We start from the raw sequence: 13,480 nt of genomic DNA, 5'->3' as shown, positions 1-13,480 counted from the left end.
AATGTTGTTTGCCATGGAAACCTAAGATGTAAGATGGGCAAAGCAGAGGGCTGTGGGGCTGAGCGGGAGCAGAGGACTCAGGTACCTTCTGGCTCTCATTTCTTACTTACAATGACCCCAAGTAACCTCCACAGAGTACAGATTGAAATGGCAGAGCTAATCAAGCTTCTCCATTTTACTTATGAGAAAATAAGCCTCTGAAGAAGGAAGACTAGTTTGGGAAACACAAACTGACTTTGGCTCAGCCTTGCCTCTCCATTGGCCTCTTGAGTCCCAATTCCTGTTTTTCCAGCCATCCTCCCTCATCCAAAAGAGATTTCGTAACAGGTGGCGGTCCACCAGGTCACCTCCCGCCACTCAGGCACATCCTTCCTCATTCCACTTGCCTCTCACCACGCTGCTTCTAGGGTGTATAAATATGCATTTAGGTGAAGACCACGGTCCATTTGCTAAGGTACATTTCAGTAAGTGACAAATTCCAAAATGGCAGTGAATTTGTTATAACCAATTAGGAGGAAATTATCACAGCAAAGGGCTCGTATCCCCTGCACTGGGCCAGGAGCCAACACGTAGCATTTACTAAGTCTTACCTCGTCGGGCTCAGTAGACAGTGAAGAGGTTCAAATCCAATTCAGTAAAATATTTGATGTTAAGACTGAACGTTTAGAACTATAAATTCCAGTTAGTGGACCAGAAAGGTTACTCCATATTTCCATACATCACTCACCTCCTCTCTCCCCTGTTACCTACAGCAATGGGTGTTGGAAAATCTTGGTGTTTTGAAGATGCGCTGACTTGTGTTCAAGTCACAGCTTTGCCACTTTTAAGATGTGTGATCTCAAAATCATCCATTCTCTTATGTATAAAACAGAGACGATAATACATGCCTTGCAGAGTTGTTGGATTTTAAATGGATAAAATTTATATAGCAAACATTTTGCTACATCTTAGGTAGATTTCAAAGAAGGGCAAAATGTAACTCTTTCCATCAAAAAATAACCCAAATTCTTCAGCACTAAAAAGATATAATCTATCAAGCAATGAAATTACATGAAGGAAACTTAAATGCAGATCACCAAGTGAAAGAACCCAATATGAAAAAACTACATACTGTTTGATTCCAACTATATGACATTCTGGAAAAGGCAAAACTGTGGAGACAGAAAAGAGATCAGTAATTGTCGGCAGCTGAGGTAGGAGGTGGGGGAGATGAATAGGTAGAACACAGAGGATGTTCAAGGCGGTGAAACGATTCTGGTTGATACTCGGATGGTGTATGTGCGTTATCATACATCTCTCCAAACCCACAGAGTGTATAACTCCAAGAACGGAGCCTAATGTAAACTATGGACTTTGAGCGATTAGCACGTGTTGATGTAGGTTCACTGGTTGTCACAGATGGACCACTCTGGTGAGGGATGTTGATCATGGGGGAGGCTGTGCCATGTGGGAAGAGGAAGATTATATGAGAAATTTCTGTACCCACCTCTCAATCATGCTGGGAACCAAAAACTTCTCTGAAAATATAATGTCTTTTTTAAAAAAGAAAAAATAAAGAAACCATTAAGGAGCAGACTTCAATACATTAAAAATTTAACATATTTTCAGAAAAAAAATAGCATACAACAAAACATGACATAGGACTAGCACCTAAATATATAAAGAAATCGAACAAATCCATATTCTAAAAAGACAAAGACCCAATAGAGTACCCAGCAATGTATGTGAACAGACAGAAGAAGATACAAAAGACTTAGAAGTATAAAATGACCCTCAGCCTCATTTATATTTAAAAATACAAATGAAAACAATGGGATAGGATTGTTTACCTATGCAACTTGAAAAAATTAAAATGAGGAAATCTTAAATGTTGTTGATGTGACTAAATTGATGCAACTTTTTTGGATGCCAAATTAATCAATTTTGAGCACATTAAAAATGAATAAAATGAACGTACTCTGACTCAGTAGTTACTTTGTTATGCATTTGCTCTACAGATATACTCACAGAGATGCACAAATACAGGTAGGTATACACATGTTCTCACACAAACATACACGTGCATACACACTCACACACATATACACATATGCAAACACACACACTCAAACACACACACTCATGTTCATTTGCAGCATCGATTAATATAGCTAACAACAAAGCAACTGTCCATCAATCAAGAACCCATTAGATAAACTATGGTTTATGTACACAATAAGACATTATGCAGATGTGAAACCAAAGCAAGTGGATATCTGTATTGTCATGTGAAAAAAATTACAAGGTGTAATTCTAAGTGAAAAACAGGGTGTAAAAAAATTTGCATTGTGGGACTTCCCTCATGGCACAGCAGTTAAGAACCCACCTGCCAATGCAGGGGACAAGGGTTCGAGCCCTGGGCTGGGAAGATCCCACATGCCTCGGAGCAACAAAGCCTGAGCGCCACAACTATTGAGCCCATGTGCTGCAACTACTGAAGCTCATGCTCTAGAGCCTGTGCTCCACAACAAGAGAAGCCACCACAATGAGGAGCCCACGCACCACAATGAAGAGTAGCCCCTGCTCGTCACAACTAGAGAAAGCCTGTGTGCAGCAACAAAGACCCAATGAAGCCAATAAATAAATAAATAAATAAATAAATAAATAAATAAATAAATAAATTCATTTAAAAAAATATGCATTGTAAGCTGCCATATGTTTTAGCAAAAACAAACAAATTAAAAACAGAATACATATCCATGTTATTTAATGTCTAGGAAAAGAAAAGGGCTTTGATGAGAGCCCTTAACTAGTGAGGCTATGTTCAGAGAGATTTACTCCCCTAACTGAGAAGAGGCTGCAGCAGATTCGAGGACCAGAGTCATTGACGGGAAAACACTGGAAAGACGGCCCAGGGGACAGAGAGTGAGAGACAAGCACAGGGTCACTTCAGACGAGGAACGTCAGGGACCAGGATCACGGAGATCCCGCCCTCACGGGCGAAGCATCCTCGAGTCCAAGGACAGAGAGGCCATTGACCACTTGGACCTGAGTCGACCTGAGAGGAGGTGAGAATGTTATTCAGCCGTGTCAGAGCTGGGGGTGAAAGAGCCTGGCAGCATGTAGGAAACGCAAATCTACAGCAACAGGTTCAGGAATAAGATGTGCTTTTGTCTGAAAAAAGAAATAAGGGAAACTTAGAAGCCCAAGAACTGCCTCCAGGGGTTCCGCAGAGGAGGGTCGGATTTCCCTGTGGGTGACTTGAAGCAGGGGCTGGAGAGGAGCCCCAGGCGGGCCCGGCCTCCGTGTGGGTTCTGGGCTTATGTGCGGGGCCCCCACTTCTTTGTGGGGCGCTGTGGGCAGGTTCCAGCTTCCGCGAGAAGGCTGGGCCTACAGGGGAGCAGGGGAGGAGGTGGGCTGGTGGCTCCTCCTTAACCCAACTTGACCTTGAGGGGAGCGAGCGCTACAGACAGTGTGGGGCTGTCCCAGCAGAGGTGACTGGGACCATCGGGGCGCAGGTGAGCTCGTGAGAAGGGAAGGGGGGCCCCGGGCTGCGTCCTCGCCTACATCAGCACCGACAGTTTTCTAGTTTAAAAATAGAAACCATTGGTGATATCGGTGTACACAGAGGCCCTGAGTTCTCACCTCTGAGTAAGCGGCATCCCAGCCAATTCACACAGTGGGCGTTTCCGACGGCAGCGCTGCCTCAAGGGAAGGTAGGATAAGAGACAGAGCGTGCAGTTTGATGTAATGGATTAGAGCAAGAATCCCCCATATGGGCTGAAATCTCAGCTCATCAAGTCACACTCGTCAGATGGGAGGGCCGGGAGGGAACATGCAAACCTCGCACTGGGAGGCAGAGGAGTGAGCGCTTCAAGCCAGACGACGCAGCCAGGCTGCTTGGATTCGAATTCCAGCCCTGCCAGGCGCTAGCTTGCGGCCCTGAGCAAGATACTTCCCCTTCCTGTGGCTTCCTTTCCCCATCAGTAAAATGGGGATGATAGTTTGACCTACCCAGAGGGCTGTCTAAAGAATTAGACAAATTAATGTATACAAAGCGCTTAGAACCATGATTGGCAGGAAACAAGAGCCGCAGAAATATTACTTAAATGAATGAAACATTAACTCTCTCCTTTACAGGTGAGAGAAGAGCAGACTAAAGAGGTAAAGTGATTTCGCCGAGTTTATCAGCTAGTCAGCGACCCTTCCAGTCCCGGACCCCAGTCTCCAAATTCTTCACCCACCACCCACTTCTGGGAGCCAACAGGACCCCACAGTGGGCCTGAAGATTCAGGAAGGGCCCCAGTCGTCCCACCCCACGCTTTCACAGCCTGATCTGGCGCCCTGTCCCTTTCTGCAGCGGTCTGACCAGACCACACAGAGAAAGCAGCTGAGATGTCTGGAGTTCCAGCAATTTCCATCAGATCAAATACCATGCAACTTTCCATTTCCTCGAGGGAGGGAGGGAGGAAGGAAGAGAGAAAGAGGTGATATCTCTCTTGTACTCAACTACTTCACAGTTTTGCTGTGACAATAAAAAGATATAAGATATTTTACACGGTAAAGGGGACTACATAAATGTCAAGTAGGGGAAAAAATGGGATGCACCGCGCTGTCTTCCAGAGAGCACTTATGAGTCCTATTAATTAAGGAGGCTTGTGTGACTTTGCTGCATGTGACTGCAGGGAACCTGAGCTCTTCTGGGAAATGTGATAAAAACGTGTGGTCTTTGCCAGGAAGGTTTCAGTCTGTGGAGAGAGACGGCCATTTCCTGCGAAGACCTTTCCTCAAATGCTCCTAACTGGTGCTCGTCCGACTGGGCCTCACCATCCTCAGCAAATGACCCTCGCCTTGGCGATACCTCATTGGCTCCTTCCAGAGGCTGCTTTGAGGCTGAATGTAATCTATGCCTGAATCCCTTTTGATTTCCCGCTACTTCAGGGCCCCTCCTCTGCCTGCTCAGGGCAATTCCTTCCACGTGCCCATCTGTCAGCACCAAAGTCTCGATTTGCTGAACTTACCGGTCCTTGCCCTCCAGGGTGGAGGACACGACCCTCGGATTGGTAGACTCATCTTCTCCCTGGTTGACGCAGCCCCTGTGCCCTCTTTTCTGTTCCTTGTACAGGTGAGAATCCTCCCATCACCTCAGGGCCTTTGCACTTGCAGCTGTGTCTGCCAGGAACCCCACCGCTGCTGGTAACCACGCTGCTGGCTTTCTCACTTCTTTCAGGTACTCAGTTATCTCTTTAGCAGAGTAGCCTCCCCACACCACCCAAGTTCAAACTTCAACCCTCTCCCCAACCTGATTCTCACTATCCCCTTCACATGTTTTAATTTTGTCTGTGGCACAAACACCACCATGGAAGTAACATCATATGCATGTATTTGTTTATTATCTGTCTGTCTCCTCCAGAGAAGGGGGACAGTGTCTGTGTTTATCTAAGGACTGTGTGTTCACAGCAGCTACAGAATAACCAACACTTGGAAGATACTCTGTCGATGCGTAAGTCAGTCCCTAACTATGGAAGAGGAAGTTTTCTCCTAGAAAGTCAAGGAGAGCAGGAGACAGAACAACGATCTACAATCAGAAGGTGTCCAGGATCTATTCCTTATTACCTGGGGGCATTCAGTGAAGTCCTATAACTTCTCCTCCTTCATCTATAAAGTGATAGAAAGTCTTGCCCATCCTACATAGGACAGACTGAGATGACTTTAAAAGGGACCATTTAAATAAGAAAGAGCTATACAAATACGAAGCTATACAAAAATGGATGTATTTTTTAGTTTTATTTTTTTGGTTTGATTTATTTATATACTTAGATTGAACTGTCACTGGGACTGTCTTTGCTGTCACCTGAGGCCTCCAAGTACAGTGGTTAGAGGTGCTCCCTGGCTCCAGGGTCAGACAAACATAGGATGACTCCAGGCTCCACCATTAATGAGCCCGTGACCTTGGGCTGGTTAAGTCACTTCAAAATAGACACAAGATAATAATAGGAGCTGATTCATAGGTTTAATGTGAACAATATGTGCAATAATGCGTGTGAAACTCTTAACAGATGCTTGGGGTTAATATTTTTATTGACTGAAGTGGTTTCTCTTTCTAACGGAGGTAATTCTCTGTTGGAAACATATTTGGTTTTTAAATACAAGTGGAAAGAGGCCTTCCTGAAAGTTTTTCATTTTTGAAACGTGATCTCTTGTGTTGGGTGATGGAGTAAATGCTTAAGCTCATGTTACCTAGAGAGCAAAAGTATAGCTCTTAACCCTTGATTTTTGTCCATTAATAAAGTTAAATAATAAGCTGCCATTGTTCTTGACTGTATATCTATATATATATATACACACACACACACATACATTCATATATATCATTGCCATGCTTAAACTCATGGGCAAATCAGCTCTGTGTTCTGACAATCTCTCCTGTAGAAAACAGTGTTTATGTTTACAATCTTCTGGAGCTGGGAAGTCTCAATTTGCCAGCTCTGGAAATGACTCAGCAGTGAATACTAATAGGTGTGTTTCCCTTTGAGCCCAGAGATTTGTGAAAGTCAGAACGTGCTCAGCAAGACAGAAGGCGGGAGAAAGAAATTAACCTTGCCTTGGTGCCTTTTCTGCGCCAGGACCAGAAGCTCCTCTTCCTTACAGCATCTAATCTCAGTCTCACACCAGATCTTTGAGGGAAATGATGAGGTCCTTGATGGAGAAATGAGAAAATCAAGTCACACTGAAGTCAAGTAACTTGTCCACTGAGCTAGTAAAAGCCAAAGCCCAAATCCTGACAAGTGGGAGATTTGTCAACCGTTTGACAAATACTTATTTTGCATCTGTTATATGCTAGGCACTGGTTCTAGGCACTGGGATTAGAGCAATAAGAAAAACAAAGCATCCGCCTTCATAGAGGGTATATTCTAGTGCAGAAGTACAGATAAACACGCACATACTATAGACAGAGAAATAGCTATAGGTGTGGAGATGGACATAGAGATGTGGTTAGGGGTGCCGACACATAGTTATGGGTGTGGATATAAACGTAGTAGGTGTAGACAAACACACTGCCATGGACACAGACATGGAGCAAGACAGGTAGTCATGATCTAGCACTAAGGGGAAGAGGAGGATGAGGGTATTTCAGACCAAGTAATGGGGAAGGCCTTTTAGAAGAAATGCCAAAAAGAGACTTGAAGGAAGACCCCTGAGTGTGATGCACAAGGTGACTGGTAAGGATCACACTGGGTGCTGTGCAAAGAACAGACCGTAGGGGGCGGTAAAGTGTCAGCAGAGATGCGCGAGTCAAGGTTATTGCCGCGGTTCTTAGGAGGAAAACAGCAGTGCCACTGACTGTGGACACCAGCGCCCTCGTTAGTCACATTATGTCACACTAGACTCCCCTAAGGAATTTAAAGGTGATGTGTTTACAAAAGACTAATTTTCCTAAAGGTTTATGTGGGAACCAACACATAATGTAACACACTGTATCCCAACACAAGGCTTTCCCAAGTTATTAAAACAGTGACAAGATGGTAGAAAAACAACACACCCTGTGTTATGATCCTGTTAGAAATTATGCGGGATTTAGGGCCGTAGGTGCATTCATTATGCAATTACGAAAGCACGGCCGCTGGAAGCGGAGGGCCCCAGGTCCTCCTCCAGCCTGATGGTCTTCTTGCTCTGCAAATAAAGAGAGGAACCAGCCCACAGTCACAGATCCACCCAGCTGGAATGACACCTACATCCGCTTACAGCCCAAGTGCTTTCATTCCTTACTTCACATTTATGCACATAAAGGTGGAAGATGATATTTTTTCATTAAAAGAATGGCCACAATCAGATCTGTGGTTACCAGAGGCACGGGGATGGAGAGGGGGAATACTTAAAAGGTACAGACTCCCAGCTACAAGATAAATAAGTACTAGGGATGTAATGTACAACATGGTAGATATAATTAACACTGCCGTACATTGTGGGTGAAAGTTGTTCAGAGAGTAAATCCTAAGAGGAGTTCTCATCACAAGGAAAAAAAATTTTTTTCTACTTCTTTAATTTTATGTCTATAACAAATGATGTTCACTAAACTTCTTGTGATAATCACTCATGATGTATGTAAGTCAAATCATTACACTCTACACTTTATTTTTTATTTAATTTATTAAATTATTTATTTTTGCTGCACTCAGGCTTTCTCTAGCTGCGGCCAGCAGGGGCTACTCTTTTTGCGGTGCACGGGCTTCGCAGTGTGGTGGTTTCTCTTGTTGCAGAGCACCGGCTCTAGGAGCACAGGCTTCAGTAGTTGCGGCACGTGGGCTCAGTAGTTGTGGCTCTTGGGCTCTAGAGCATAGGCTCAGTAGTTGTGGCGCACGGGCTTAGTTGCTCCGTGGCATGTGGGATCTTCCCGGACCAGGGATCGAACCCGTGTCCTTGGCACTGGCAAGCAGATTCTTAACCACTGCACCACCAGGCAAGTCCCTATGCTGTATACCTTAAACATACACAGTGCCATGTGTCAATTATATCTCAGTAAAAATGGAAGGAAAAAAAAAGAATGACCACAGTTCTTATACACATATCTCCACATTCCCCGACACTAAGCCTAACATTCACTTGTAATGAAGCTCTCTTCCGGTAGAAATAGACAAGAACTGCTAGTCACACTCTCAGAGGCAAAGAGAAAACTAGTCATTGAAAGTTCCAACTACAGAAAACGTTGAAAGAGATCTTTTATGGCTTCAAAAAACACACATTGGTTAATGGCCCTGCTTTTTTTTGTTTTTGTTTTTGTTTTTTTAAACAACTTCAGAATAAATTTGTGTGTGTATATTTTCAGTTAAAACTTAGAAAATAACCTTTCCTACTTCGAAGGTGAGCACAAAATGCACTACGTGTGTAAGAGTTTACAGACCAGGTTCAGGCAGAAGTGAAATTTGAGAGCCCCCTCAAATGCCTTATTATTCTAGAGAAATGGGACACACCCGCACAATCACTAATGCCATGCGTGTTAACAAAAATTTTGGAGACTTCACAGGAAAGTTTATAGTGTGTTTTTTAAACCATGGTATTTTGGTCAGTAACTACAAGCTCTTGGACTTTGCTGAATCCATTAGCCACACCCTACATAAGCACTGCTTTTTGCATCTAGAGTAATACAAGGAGGGAAGCTGGAATGGGGAGTTTTTAAGAACAAATAAACAAGAACACATAAAAGCCACAGAATATTTCTTAGTGCCAGATCACAAATCATAAATGTCAGAGGAACAAAAATATACGCATACACATATATGTAAAAAAAACACATGTAGGTGTGTATCTGTAGCATTTATGGCATCAGATACGCTGACCTGATCTATTGCATCATAAAGAGCACTAGAAAAAAACTGGGCCACATTTCTCTTTTTGCATCTGCTACTAGCACATTCTCCAACGCTGGGCAGGGCAGGTCTCTCTCTGGGCCTCATTTTCCACAACTATTAAAGAAAGAGATGGAGTTCTCTGATCACTAAGGTCTTCCTTTGAAAATGTTTCTGACCCCAGGGCTGTATTTAGAATTCTTGAAGCAAGAAATTAGCCACTTTTAAAGACTTGCTACTTTGACCTAGAAATGTTCCGGGCGTGTCCTTTGTTCTCCCATTAGAGCAGACATTTAAATAAAAATGAAAGGAACCACCGATGTTTTTCCAAGCAGTTTGTGTGTAATGAGGGGAGTGATTATCTCCGCAAAAAGAACAGCTCCGTCCTTGATGTTTAAAATTAGCACTTCTCCTCCCTCTAGTGGAAATGTGATGTATTTGTTCTAAACGAAATGGATTTAAGTCTCCATCAAACAAAACAGAAAGAGCTAGCATGACTGAGTCGAAATATGGAATCAAACCAAACTCAATTTGTTACGTTTTCCTACACAAAAGTCTTAAATATTTTACTTGTTTAAAAAATTCAAGATTAACAATGAAAACCTGCAGGGACTTCCCTGGTGGTGCAGTGATTTCCCTGGTGGTGCAGTGATTAAGAATTTGTCTGCCAACGCAAGGCACATGGGTTCGAGCCCTGGTCTGGGAAGATCCCACATGCCACGGAGCAACTAAGCCCGTGCACCACAACTAGTGAGCCTGTGCTCTAGAGCCCACGAGCCACAACTACTGAAGCCCACTCGCCTAGAGCCTGTGCTCCGCAACAAAAGAAGCCACTGCAATGAGAAGCCCATGCACCGCAATGAAGACCCAAATAAACTTATAAAGTTTAAAAAAAAACAATGAAACCTGCAAGGTAGATTTAGACCCACCCAGCATCTGCAAATGAAATACACAGGTCCAAATTAGATGTTTTCTATTTCACTTATGTCCCCAAGAATGTTTAAGTCAATTCACTTACGAAAATTACTGAGTCAAAGCAGTCAGTGAACGGGACAAGTGACGTAAGTCCTGAGGAAGGAGCACTAAAGACAGGGTGTTTGGGCAAGAAACGTCCACTACAATTCAGTTTAACGTGTAGGTACTTATTTCATGCATCTTCTGATTCCATCTCTCTGAGACCTTTTTTGACTCCCCAGGCAAAGTAAATTGTACCCAGACTTTCCATAAATGCCTCTTCCAGCCGCAGAAAGTATGTCAACGATGGTGTGTGTGTGTGTGTGTGTCCACCTTGCCATCTGGACAGGGAGCTCCTCACTCTCTTTGTGTTTCTCTTCCTCGTGGCTGGAGGAGAATCCAGTGACACAGCTGGAGAGACGCTGACTTCAAAGGCACTCACGTTCAATTGTCTCAAAAATCGCTGTGCTGAAAAGTTATTTTTTCTTTAAGGTAAAATCAAATAACACTGTGCTGGCTGAATTCAGCTTCCTAGCCACGCCAACCAGAGCCCTGGCTGGTCCTCCTTCCCCAAAAAGGAGTTGTTATAAGGTCTGTACTTTAAAGAATGAACAAGGTAAAGGATGATCACTAAGGAGTTCCACTGGGTGTCTACAGCAATAATGCAGAAGCTGAGAGCTTCACTCAGTGAGATCAAAAGCTACACGCACAGTTTCTAACCTTCCACACCAATCGTGAGCCACTGCCAAGCATCACCAGGATCTGAGCGGAGCATCTTACCTGCACGGTGCAAATAAAACAAAGCAGCCTAAAATCCATTGACAGATGAATGGATAAAGAAGATGTGGTACATATATATAATGGAATACTACTCAATAACGAATGAAATAACGCCATTTGCAGCAACATGGATGGACTAGAGATTGTCATACTAAGTGAAGTAAGTCAGACAAACAAAGACAAATACATATGATATCACTTATATGTAGAATCTTTTAAAAAATGATACAAATGAACTAATTTACCAAACAGAAATAGACTCAAAGACACTGAAGACAAATTTATGGTTACCAAAGGGGAGAGGGATAAATTAGAAGTTTGGGATGAACAGATACACACTACTATATATAAAATAGATAACCAACAAGGACCTACTGTATACCTCAGGGAACTGTATTAAGTATCTGTAATAACCTATAACGGAAAAGAATCTAAAAAAGAATATATATATATACATACACACAACTGAATCACTTTGCTGTACACCTGAAACAGCATAAATCAATGAAACTTTGATTTAAAAAATACCAAAAAAACAAAAATCCACCTTAGAGGAAATGGAGACTTTGCATGAGGAACTTTAAACAAATTAATCATTAAAGTCTCAGAAAAGTACATAAAGCCATTGTATCCAATAAAAAAAGAAATCATTTTTAAAGGAATATTTAGATAAGAGAAAGAAAGGAGGAAAGAAAAAGTGGGAGAAAGAGGAAGCTTTTAGAATTTAGAAACTGGAGAGCAGAAATGAAAGTCTTCGTAAAAGAGTTTAAACACAAAGTTGAAAAAAATATTATAAAATGTAGTAAAAGTATAAATAGGAAATATGTGAGAGAAAAGATAAGAAACTTAGAAAATCAGTCCAATATGTCTGACATCTGAATAACAGACAATAGAGAAAAAGAGAAAGAAAAAAAAACAAGGAATGAAATTCATTGAGGAAACAACCCAAGAAAATTTTCAAGAATCCAAGGACTTGGACTTCCTAGATGGCGCAGTGCGTAAGAATCTGCCTGCCAATGCAGGGGACATAGGTTCGAGCCCTGCCCCAGGAAGATACCACATGCCACGGAGCAACTAAGCCCGTGAGCCACAACTATTGAGCCCATGTGCCGCAACTACTGAAGCCCACGTGCCTAGAGCCCATGCTCTGCAACAAGAAAGGCCACCGCAATGAGAAGCCTGCACACCACAACAAAGAGTAGCCCCCGCTCACCACAACTAGAGAAAGCCCGTGTGCAACAACGAAGACCCAACACAGCCAATTAAATAAATAAATATAAATAAATAAATAAATTTATTAAAAAAAAGAATCCAAGGACTGGAGTTTCCATACTGAAAGGACCCACCGAGGGCCAGAGAACATGGACGAAAACAGACCCATATCAAAGTACTCTGTTGGGAAATGCAGCCCCCAGTGGGCAGATCCTATTTGCTTCCCAAGGGGAAAATATGAAGTGTGAGATGGTGAGGTGCGTGCCCCTGCCAGTTTCTTGTCTCCAGGCTTTAACCCAGAGCCACAGCTCAGTGAGGGGGTGTGGAGAGCATCCCTCTCCATTTCTAGCTCCCCCGAACCGACCTGGAAAGTGGTCAGGTCAGAATAAACCAGGCTGGGCAGGAGGGTTAAGCAAAGGAGGTCTGACATCTATTTTCTTGACTATTCTCAGTTCCCTGCCGTTTGAATCCCTCCTGAGACTGCGCGGGCCCCAGGGAGGGGGCTCTGACGGCCATGAAAGTAGAGCTGGAAGAGGACCGTGGGTGGGCCTGGATGGCAGACACACACTCAAGAGACCTGAGCACCAAGGAGACCCACGCTGAGGCCAAGTGCATCAGAAACAGCCGCACGAAACAAATTTCAGTTGCCTACACGTGCGGGGCAAACCTCGTCCAGTTAGAGAGAGGGTAACGAGAGGCAGGCCCATCCTCCCTCAGCCCCAGTGTCACCTAAATGACACTTCTGGCCCCAGGAACCCGGATGACATCCTGGGGAGAGGCCAGTGTGGGCCTTTGAAGACTGAGAAATCTGAGACCCTGAGCTTCTCTCTAAAAAAGAGCAGGCATTACGTAAGGGGCCTGTTAAAAGATCAAATGGTGTTAAAGTTTAAACCTGATAGGACTAAACATTTTTACCTCTACTAGCCAGTATGGTGCTCATGAAAAAAGATCAGATTATATACAAGCAACATAAAGGAACAATGTTTCCTCCTAGTTGTAGACTGCAACTGCAGGCTGAATGAATTTCATGAAATTACTATGCTTTTAAAGTGAGAAGAAAAAAAAAAACCACTTCCGGGGTGGAGTGGGGTGCACGGGGAAGGGCCAACATTCATTTCTCCTCTTCCTGTCCATACTAAGGAAATAAGTATATGAACAAAGCTGCATTACAGAAGCCTGAAGATTCAATGAGTCTCCTAATGAATATA

This window comes from Hippopotamus amphibius, chromosome 7 (assembly GCF_030028045.1).
Source record: "Hippopotamus amphibius kiboko isolate mHipAmp2 chromosome 7, mHipAmp2.hap2, whole genome shotgun sequence".
NCBI classification, from domain to species: Eukaryota; Metazoa; Chordata; class Mammalia; order Artiodactyla; family Hippopotamidae; genus Hippopotamus; species Hippopotamus amphibius.
The sequence above is the reverse complement of the archived record's forward strand: the minus strand, read 5'-3'. Positions refer to the sequence as shown.